This window comes from Oncorhynchus keta, chromosome 26 (assembly GCF_023373465.1).
Source record: "Oncorhynchus keta strain PuntledgeMale-10-30-2019 chromosome 26, Oket_V2, whole genome shotgun sequence".
NCBI classification, from domain to species: Eukaryota; Metazoa; Chordata; class Actinopteri; order Salmoniformes; family Salmonidae; genus Oncorhynchus; species Oncorhynchus keta.
The window spans coordinates 38,883,022-38,894,731 of NC_068446.1; the positions used below are offsets into that span (position 1 = coordinate 38,883,022).

At 42.5% G+C, this 11,710-nt stretch overlaps 1 long non-coding RNA gene and 1 pseudogene across 3 annotated transcripts; both read right to left on the minus strand.

The window, feature by feature from the left end:
* Positions 1-250: 250 nt before the first annotated feature.
* LOC127912081 (uncharacterized) lies at positions 251-2,737 on the minus strand. Of its 3 annotated transcripts, none has more exons than XR_008080538.1 (5): positions 2,640-2,737; positions 1,804-2,027; positions 1,414-1,581; positions 1,247-1,358; positions 251-405 (listed from the first exon to the last, which is right to left on the minus strand). It is a non-coding gene; the product is annotated as an uncharacterized LOC127912081 (long non-coding RNA). The 3 variants fall into 3 exon arrangements; XR_008080537.1 differs by lacking the exon at positions 2,640-2,737 and adding an exon at positions 1,637-1,748 and having other exon boundaries at positions 1,804-2,119; XR_008080536.1 differs by lacking the exon at positions 2,640-2,737 and having other exon boundaries at positions 1,804-2,119.
* A 1,302-nt stretch (positions 2,738-4,039) lies between these two features.
* LOC118359342 (tripartite motif-containing protein 16-like protein) lies at positions 4,040-7,729 on the minus strand (annotated as a pseudogene).
* Between the last annotated feature and the right edge of the window lie 3,981 nt (positions 7,730-11,710).

An 11,710-nucleotide genomic window follows, 5' to 3' on the forward strand; every position in this document is an offset into this window, starting at 1 on the left:
ACTTGCCTGGTTAAATATAAATAAATAATAAAAATACAATAATAAATCCTTGAATGTAATTAGTTTGTGTTATACAGTTATGTTGAAACAGAATAAGTCATGAGAGAATAAATAAGTCCAGTCCAACCATGACCTCTCTCCTCTTTCACATCCCTCTATCATCACTCTTTCACATCCCTCTATCATCACTCCATGGGGGAGTACAACCATTACCTCTCTCCTCTTTCACATCACTCTATCATCACTCTTTCACATCCCTCTATCATCACTCCATGGGGGAGTACAACCATTACCTCTCTCCTCTTTCACATCCCTCTATCATCACTCCATGGGGGAGTACAACCATTACCTCTCTCCTCTTTCACATCCCTCTATCATCACTCCATGGGGGAGTACAACCATTACCTCTCTCCTCTTTCACATCCCTCTATCATCACTCCCTGGGGAGTACAACCATTACCTCTCTCCTCTTTCACATCCTCTATCATCACTCCATGGGGAGTACAACCATTACCTCTCTCCTCTTTCACATCCCTCTATCATCACTCCATGGGGAGTACAACCATTACCTCTCTCCTCTTTCACATCCCTCTATCATCACTCCCTGGGGGATTACAACCATTACCTACAACCATTACCTCTCTCCTCTTTCACATCCCTCTATCATCACTCCATGGGGAGTACAACCATTACCTCTCTCCTCTTTCACATCCCTCTATCATCACTCCATGGGGAGTACAACCATTACCTCTCTCCTCTTCCACATCCCTCTATCATCACTCCATGGGGGAGTACAACCATTACCTCTCTCCTCTTTCACATCCCTCTATCATCACTCCATGGGGAGTACAACCATTACCTCTCTCCTCTTTCACATCCCTCTATCATCACTCCATGGGGGAGTACAACCATTACCTCTCTCCTCTTTCACATCCCTCTATCATCACTCCATGGGGAGTACAACTATTACCTCTCTCCTCTTCCACATCCCTCTATCATCACTCCATGGGGAGTACAACCATTACCTCTCTCCTCTTTCACATCCCTCTATCATCACTCCCTGGGGAGTACAACCATTAACTCTCTCCTCTTTCACATCCCTCTATCATCACTCCATGGGGAGTACAACCATTACCTCTCTCCTCTTTCACATCCCTCTATCATCCCTCCATGGGAGAGTACAACCATTACCTCTCTCCTCTTTCACATCCCTCTATCATCACTCCATGGGGAGTACAACCATTACCTCTCTCCTCTTTCACATCCCTCTATCATCACTCCATGGGGGAGTACAACCATTACCTCTCTCCTCTTTCACATCCCTCTATCATCACTCCATGGGGGAGTACAACCATTACCTCTCTCCTCTTTCACATCCCTCTATCATCACTCCATGGGGAGTACAACCATTACCTCTCTCCTCTTTCACATCCCTCTATCATCACTCCATGGGGGAGTACAACCATTACCTCTCTCCTCTTTCACATCCCTCTATCATCACTCCATGGGGGAGTACAACCATTACCTCTCTCCTCTTTCACATCCCTCTATCATCACTCCATGGGGGAGTACAACCATTACCTCTCTCCTCTTTCACATCCCTCTATCATCACTCCCTGGGGAGTACAACCATTACCTCTCTCCTCTTTCACATCCCTCTATCATCACTCCATGGGGGAGTACAACCATTACCTCTCTCCTCTTTCACATCCCTCTATCATCACTCCATGGGGGAGTACAACCATTACCTCTCTCCTCTTTCACATCCCTCTATCATCACTCCATGGGGAGTACAACCATTACCTCTCTCCTCTTTCACATCCCTCTATCATCACTCCATGGGGGAGTACAACCATTACCTCTCTCCTCTTTCACATCCCTCTATCATCACTCCATGGGGGAGTACAACCATTACCTCTCTCCTCTTTCACATCCCTCTATCATCACTCCATGGGGGAGTACAACCATTACCTCTCTCCTCTTTCACATCCCTCTATCATCACTCCATGGGGGAGTACAACCATTACCTCTCTCCTCTTTCACATCCCTCTATCATCACTCTTTCACATCCCTCTATCATCATGGGGGAGTACAACCATTACCTCTCTCCTCTTTCACATCCCTCTATCATCACTCCATGGGAGAGTACAACCATTACCTCTCTCCTCTTTCACATCCCTCTATCATCACTCCATGGGGAGTACAACCATTACCTCTCTCCTCTTTCACATCCCTCTATCATCACTCCATGGGGAGTACAACCATTACCTCTCTCCTCTTTCACATCCCTCTATCATCACTCCATGGGGGAGTACAACCATTACCTCTCTCCTCTTTTACATCCCTCTATCATCACTCAATGGGGAGTACAACCATTACCTCTCTCCTCTCATCCTCACATCCCTCTATCATCACTCCATGGGGGGGAGTACAACCATTACCTCCTCTTTCACATCCTCTTTTCCATGGGGGACATCCCTCTATCTTTCATCCCTCTATCATCACCCATGGGGGAGTACAACTATTACCTCTCTCCTCTTTCACATCCCTCTATCATCCCTCCATGGGAGAGTACAACCATTACCTCTCTCCTCTTTCACATCCCTCTATCATCACTCCATGGGGAGTACAACCATTACCTCTCTCCTCTTTCACATCCCTCTATCATCACTCCATGGGGGAGTACAACCATTACCTCTCTCCTCTTTCACATCCCTCTATCATCACTCCATGGGGGAGTAAAACCATTAACTCTCTCCTCTTCCACATCCCTCTATCATCACTCCATGGGGAGTACAACCATTACCTCTCTCCTCTTTCACATCCTCTATCATCACTCCATGGGGAGTACAACCATTACCTCTCTCCTCTTTCACATCCCTCTATCATCATCCATGGGGGAGTACAACCATCCCCTCTATCATCACTCCATGGGGAGTACAACCATTAACTCTCTCCTCTTTCACATCCCTCTATCATCACAACCATTACCTCTCTCCTCTTTCACATCCCTCTATCATCACTCCATGGGGAGTACAACCATTACCTCTCTCCTCTTTCATCATCCAACCATCTATCCCTCTATCATCACTCCATGGGGGAGTACAACCATTACCATCCCTCTATCATCACTCCATGGGGAGTACAACCATTACCTCTTCCTCTTTCACATCCCTCTATCATCACTCCATGGGGGAGTACAACCATTACCTCTCTCCTCTTTCTCATCCCTCTATCATCACTCCATGGGGACGTCCCGATAATCTCTCCTTCCTCCTGAAGAGTAGGATTCCTTCACTACTCCTCACAAATGTAAAAGCATTGGGTTGGTGTTGGCATGGGCTGATATATCTGCCCATTTCCCCTCCCATCCTCCCTTTTCATTCTATCAGCCACACCACTAGCTCACCTCCACACAATACATTTAGAAGTTAAAGACACACCTTGGAATAAATAACAAAGGAAAACTATTACTAGATTAAGTTTAGTGTTGTATTTTTTATTTCCCATCACCATAAATCATATTTAATCACTGAACAGTAGCAGACCTAACTTCATCTGTTCCTGACTCTGGATCGTGGAGTAAAAAGACCATCAATCTCCAATGATATTAAAGCACTATTCTGAACATTACTGATATACTGAGTGGCAAGTCAAGATATCTGCTGGTTTTATTGTTTGGTCAATACCACCACCTGCTGGACAGGTTTAATATTGCTTGACTGAGCAGTATGGGAGGATGAAAGATGACACATTTAGGGCTGGTTTCCCAGACATCTACATTGAACATACTGTTTAGTCCAGGACTAGGATTAATCTGTGTCTGGGAAACCAGACCATATAGTTTAGTTAGTTAGTGATACTACCTGTTCAATGCCACTAATGAGAATTACATAGATTAAGAAAACTGAGAAAACATATCAATGGTTCTGAATGACAACCAATATACATCAACACCACCCATCATGATTCATGGAAATGTACAAGATTAAAACATTGTATTTGATAAAAATAATTATAAACATTTTAATTCAACTCTACAGTCAGACAAATTATTGTACAGAAAAACAGACCATTATATCTGGGGGCCATCACCACCAGCATGACTAGTATCTATGTGGACCCTACTACAGTTTAACCAGCTCAGCTATAGACTACACCAGCATGACTAGTATCTATGTGGACCCTACTACAGTTTAACCAGCTCAGCTATAGACTACACCAGCATGACTAGTATCTATGTGGACCCTACTACAGTTTAACCAGCTCAGCTATAGACTACACCAGCATGACTAGTATCTATGTGGACCCTACTACAGTTTAAAAAGCTCAGCTATAGACTACACCAACATGACTAGTATCTATGTGGACCCTACTACAGTTTAACCAGCTCAGCTATAGACTACACCAGCATGACTAGTATCTATGTGGACCCTACTACAGTTTAACCAGCTCAGCTATAGACTACACCAGCATGACTAGTATCTATGTGGACCCTACTACAGTTTAACCAGCTCAGCTATAGACTACACCAGCATGACTAGCATCTATGTGGAACCTACTACAGTTTAACCAGCTCAGCTATAGACTACACCAGCATGACTAGTATCTATGTGGACCCTACTACAGTTTAACCAGCTCAGCTATAGACTACACCAGCATGACTAGCATCTATGTGGACCCTACTACAGTTTAACCAGCTCAGCTATAGACTACACCAGCATGACTAGTATCTATGTGGACCCTACTACAGTTTAACCAGCTCAGCTATAGACTACACCAGCATGACTAGTATCTATGTGGACCCTACTACAGTTTAACCAGCTCAGCTATAGACTACACCAGCATGACTAGTATCTATGTGGAACCTACTACAGTTTAACCAGCTCAGCTATAGACTACACCAGCATGACTAGTATCTATGTGGACCCTACTACAGTTTAACCAGCTCAGCTATAGACTACACCAGCATGACTAGTATCTATGTGGACCCTACTACAGTTTAACCAGCTCAGCTATAGACTACACCAGCATGACTAGTATCTATGTGGACCCTACTACAGTTTAACCAGCTCAGCTATAGACTACACCAGCATGACTACTATCTATGTGGAACCTACTACAACTTAACCAGCTCAGCTATAGACTACACCAGCATGACTAGTATCTATGTGGACCCTACTACAGTTTAACCAGCTCAGCTATAGACTACACCAGCATGACTAGTATCTATGTGGACCCTACTACAGTTTAACCAGCTCAGCTATAGACTACACCAGCATGACTAGTATCTATGTGGAACCTACTACAGTTTAAAAAGCTCAGCTATAGACTACACCAACATGACTAGTATCTATGTGGACCCTACTACAGTTTAACCAGCTCAGCGGTAGACTACACCAGCATGACTAGTATCTATGTGGAACCTACTACAACTTAACCAGCTCAGCTATAGACTACACCAGCATGACTAGTATCTATGTGGACCCTACTACAGTTTAACCAGCTCAGCTGTAGACTACACCAGCATGACTAGTATCTATGTGGACCCTACTACAGTTTAACCAGCTCAGCTATAGACTACACCAGCATGACTAGTATCTATGTGGACCCTACTACAGTTTAACCAGCTCAGCTATAGACTACACCAGCATGACTACTATCTATGTGGAACCTACTACAACTTAACCAGCTCAGCTATAGACTACACCAGCATGACTACTATCTATGTGGAACCTACTACAGTTTAACCAGCTCAGCTATAGACTACACCAGCATGACTAGTATCTATGTGGACCCTACTACAGTTTAACCAGCTCAGCTATAGACTACACCAGCATGACTAGTATCTATGTGGACCCTACTACAGTTTAACCAGCTCAGCTATAGACTACACCAGCATGACTAGTATCTATGTGGACCCTACTACAGTTTAACCAGCTCAGCTATAGACTACACCAGCATGACTAGTATCTATGTGGACCCTACTACAGTTTAACCAGCTCAGCAGTACTTTTACAACTACGTAGCCAAAACCCAGGATAGAGGGGCTGAGTGAATTTGGTCTGGACTCTGTGGAGGAGGGTCATTGTGTCAGAGACACTGTAGAAGGACAGAGTACCTGCCTTGTGATCCAGGTACACTCCTACTCTGGAGGACTGAGGGCCTGATACTTTAGTCTTAACATTATTGTGTCTGAAACAATAACCATCATTAAAGCACTGGTACTGTAAACTCCAGGACTTGTTATTGAGTCCAAATATACCACCTGTCTCTGTTCTGCTGATGTCTTTATATGAGACTGCTATATCAACATACCACTCCACTCCACCTCCCAGTAACAGCGTCCAGACAGACCCTCTCTACACAAAACCTGGTAGTGGTTGGTGAATCTGTCTGGATGGTCAGGATATGGTTGGATTTCACGTTTATAGGTCACCTTTCTGTTCCATTTAGACAGAGAGAGTTGTGTGTATGCTGTGTTTGGGTCCAGTGTGAGCTGACAGGAATCTGGGAGAAGAGCAGAGACCAATGAGGGGAGTTAGAACAATAAGTTAAGTCAGATACTGTATCTACCCTGTCTTTGATTAGAGCACAGCAGAGATCAAATCAGAGAACTATGAGGAGTCAGATAGATATCCAGTCTTTGATTAGATCTACTATTGCTATATATTTCTAGAGGGATTGTTAGGAGTGTCAGTAAAAAGAGACTGTTAGTTACTTCACAATAAAGAGACTCACATTGTAACAACTGTTCTCTGGTCTTGGGCTCTGGAGGCAGTACAACATCCACTATATTCACTACAGACACAAACACATTGACAGAGAGAGGGAATGTTATCATCATACCATATTCCCCATGTATTTGACTAGTAGGGAACTTTCAATGGTCTAAAGTTGATGTTCTTATTATTTTCAACACACCTGTAGTGGAGATCTTGTTCCATTCTCCTTTAAGGAAGTCTTCTAGTTTCTCTCTCAGTTCAGACACAGTCTTACTCACATCTCCAAAGTACTGAAGAGGACTGACAACGATGCTGGGTAAGTCTGAAGATACACTGATACTGGAGAGAGACAGATAACTCTGGAGACAGAGAAAAAAAGAGACAGATAACTCTGGAGAGAGAGAGAGAGAGAGAGAGAGAGAGAGAGAGAGAGAGAGAGAGAGAGAGAGAGAGAGAGAGAGAGAGAGAGAGAGAACAGAACCACGTTGAGTTAAAATTTCATATCACATGTAGTTTAGTTACCTGGAGGAAATGGATGTGATCCTCTGTGTGTGAGACACCTGAGCTGGATTGCAGCCTGTTCATTAGGACTACAGCTGAGCTGGGTTGTAGCCTGCTCATTAGGACTACACCTGAGCTGGGTTGTAGCCTGTTCATTAGGACTACAGCTGAGCTGGGTTGTAGCCTGTTCATTAGGACTACAGCTGAGCTGGGTTGTAGCCTGTTCATTAGGACTACAGCTGAGCTGGGTTGTAGCCTGTTCATTAGGACTACAGCTGAGCTGGTTTGTAGCCTGCTCATTAGGACTACAGCTGAGCTGGGTTGTAGCCTGCTCATTAGGACTACAGCTGAGCTGGGTTGTAGCCTGCTCATTAGGACTACAGCTGAGCTGGGTTGTAGCCTGTTCATTAGGACTACAGCTGAGCTGGGTTGTAGCCTGTTCATTAGGACTACAGCTGAGCTGGGTTGTAGCCTGTTCATTAGGACTACAGCTGAGCTGGGTTGTAGCCTGCTCATTAGGACTACAGCTGAGCTGGGTTGTAGCCTGTTCATTAGGACTACAGCTGAGCTGGGTTGTAGCCTGTTCATTAGGACTACAGCTGAGCTGGGTTGTAGCCTGTTCATTAGGACTACAGCTGAGCTGGGTTGTAGCCTGCTCATTAGGACTACAGCTGAGCTGGGTTGTAGCCTGTTCATTAGGACTACAGCTGAGCTGGGTTATAGCCTGTTCATTAGGACTACAGCTGAGCTGGGTTGTAGCCTGTTCATTAGGACTACAGCTGAGCTGGGTTATAGCCTGTTCATTAGGACTACAGCTGAGCTGGGTTGTAGCCTGTTCATTAGGACTACAGCTGAGCTGGGTTGTAGCCTGTTCATTAGGACTACAGCTGAGCTGGGTTGTAGCCTGTTCATTAGGACTACAGCTGAGCTGGGTTATAGCCTGTTCATTAGGACTACAGCTGAGCTGGGTTGTAGCCTGTTCATTAGGACTACAGCTGAGCTGGGTTATAGCCTGTTCATTAGGACTACAGCTGAGCTGGGTTGTAGCCTGTTCATTAGGACTACAGCTGAGCTGGGTTGTAGCCTGTTCATTAGGACTACAGCTGAGCTGGGTTGTTGCCTGTTCATTAGGACTACAGCTGAGCTGGGTTGTAGCCTGCTCATTAGGACTACAGCTGAGCTGGGTTGTAGCCTGTTCATTAGGACTACACCTAAGCTGGGTTGTTGCCTGTTCATTAGGCACCAAACAAAGGAAATTAGACTCAAACAGGAATGGCCTACCTGAAGTTGCCCAATAAGAAATGTTAATTTTTGTTTTTCATTGCATATTGTTTGCCTAAGTTTTGGTCAGTGTTAATATTAATGAATAGGACTCTGATATGGGTAATAAGGTGTCCTTTGAGTTTTAGTCTTCTTTCTCCCGTACTGTCTGGAGCACGTAGGTACTCGCACAAACCATACGAACCATACAAACCATACAAAACCACACAAACCATACGAACCATACAAACCATACAAAACCACACAAACCATGCGAACCATACAAACCATACAAAACCATGCAAACCATACAAAACCATGCAAACCATACAAACCATACAAAACCATGCAAACCATACAAACCATACAAACCATACAAACCATACAAAACCATGCAAACCATACAAAACCATGCAAACCATACAAACCATACAAACCATACAAAACCATGCAAACCATACAAACCATGCAAACCATACAAACCATACAAAACCATACAAACCATACAAACCATACAAAACCATACAAACCATACAAACCATACAAAACCATACAAAACCATGCAAACCATACAAAACCATACAAACCATACAAAACCATGCAAAACCATGCAAACCATACAAAACCATGCAAACCATACAAAACCATGCAAACCATACAAACCATGCAAAACCATGCAAACCATACAAACCATGCAAACCATACAAAACCATGCAAAACCATGCAAACCATACAAAACCATGCAAACCAAAAACCATGCAAACCATACAAAACCATACAAACCAAACAAACCCATACAAAACCATGCAAACCATACAAAACCATGCAAACCATACAAAACCATGCAAACCATACAAACCATACAAAACCATGCAAACCATACAAAACCATGCAAACCATACAAAACCATGCAAACCATACAAACCATACAAAACCATGCAAACCATACAAACCATGCAAAACCATACAAACCATACAAAACCATACAAACCATAAACAAAAAACCATGCAAACCATACGAAACCATACAAAACCATGCAAAACCATGCAAACCATACAAAACCATGCAAACCATACAAAACCATGCAAACCATACAAACCATACAAACTATAACCAAAAACCATACAAAACCATGCAAACCATACAAAACCATGCAAAAACCATACAAACCATACAAACCATACAAACCATACAAAACCATGCAAACCATACAAACCATACAAAACCATGCAAAACCATGCAAACCATACAAAACCATACAAAACCATGCAAAACCAGGCAAACCATACAAACTATACAAAACCACGCAAACCATACAAATCCATGCAAACCATACAGAACCATGCAAACCATACAGAACCATGCAAAACCATGCAAAACCATGCAAACCATGCAAAACCATGCAAAACCATGCAAACCATACAAAACCATGCAAAACCATGCAAACCATACAAACCATACAAAACCATGCAAACCATACAAACCATGCAAACCATACAAAACCATGCAAACCATACCCATGCAAACCATACAAACCATACAAAACCATGCAAAACCATGCAAACCATACAAACCATACAAAACCATGCAAAACCATGCAAACCATACAAAACCATGCAAACCATACAAAACCATGCAAAACCATGCAAACCATACAAACTATACAAAACCATGCAAACCATACAAACCATGCAAAACCATGCAAACCATACAAACCATACAAAACCATGCAAACCATACAAAACCATGCAAACCATACAAACCATGCAAAACCATGCAAACCATGCAAACCATACAAACCATACAAAACCATGCAAACCATACAAAACCATACAAAACCATGCAAACCATACAAACCATACAAAACCATGCAAACCATACAAACCATACAAAACCATGCAAAACCATGCAAACCATACAAACTATGCAAAACCATGCAAACCATACAAACTATACAAAACCACGCAAACCATACAAAACCATGCAAACCATGCAAACCAAAACCATGCAAACCATACAAACCATGCCACATGCAAACCATACAAACCATACAAAACCATGCAAACCATGCAAACCATACAAACCATACAAAACCATGCAAACCATACAAACCATGCAAACCATACAAACCATACAAACCATACAAAACCATGCAAAACATGCAAACCATACAAACCATACAAAACCATACAAAACCATGCAAAACCATGCAAACCATACAAACCATACAAAACCATGCAAACCATACAAAACCATGCAAACCATACAAACCATACCATGCAAACCATACAAAACCATGCAAACCATACAAACCATGCAAACCATGCAAACCATACAAAACCATGCAAACCATACAAAACCATGCAAAACCATGCAAACCATACAAACCATACAAAACCATGCAAACCATACAAAACCATGCAAACCATACAAAACCATGCAAAGATACAAACCATACAAAACCATGCAAACCATGCAAACCATACAAAACCATGCAAACCATACAAAACCATGCAAACCCATGCAAACCATACAAAACCATGCAAAACCATGCAAAACCATGCAAAACCATGCAAACCATACAAAACCATGCAAAACCATACAAACCATACAAAACCATGCAAACCATACAAAACCATGCAAACCATGCAAACCATACAAAACCATGCAAACCATACAAAACCATGCAAAACCATGCAAACCATACAAAACCATACAAAACCATGCAAACCATACAAACCATACAAAACCATGCAAACCATACAAAACCATGCAAACCATACAAAACCATGCAAACCATACAAAACCATGCAAACCATGCAAACCATACAAAACCATGCAAACCATACAAAACCATGCAAACCATGCAAACCATACAAAACCATGCAAACCATACAAAACCATACAAAACCATACAAACCATACAAACCATGCAAACCATACAAAACCATACAAAAACCATACAAAACCATACAAAACCATACAAAACCATACAAAACCATGCAAACCATACAAACCAAAAACCATGCAAACCATACAAACCATACAAAACCATGCAAACAAACCATACAAAACCATGCAAACCATACAAAACCATACAAACCATACAAAACCATACAAACCATACAAACCATGCAAACCATACAAAACCATGCAAACCATACAAAACCATGCAAACCATACAAAACCATGCAAACCATGCAAACCATACAAAACCATGCAA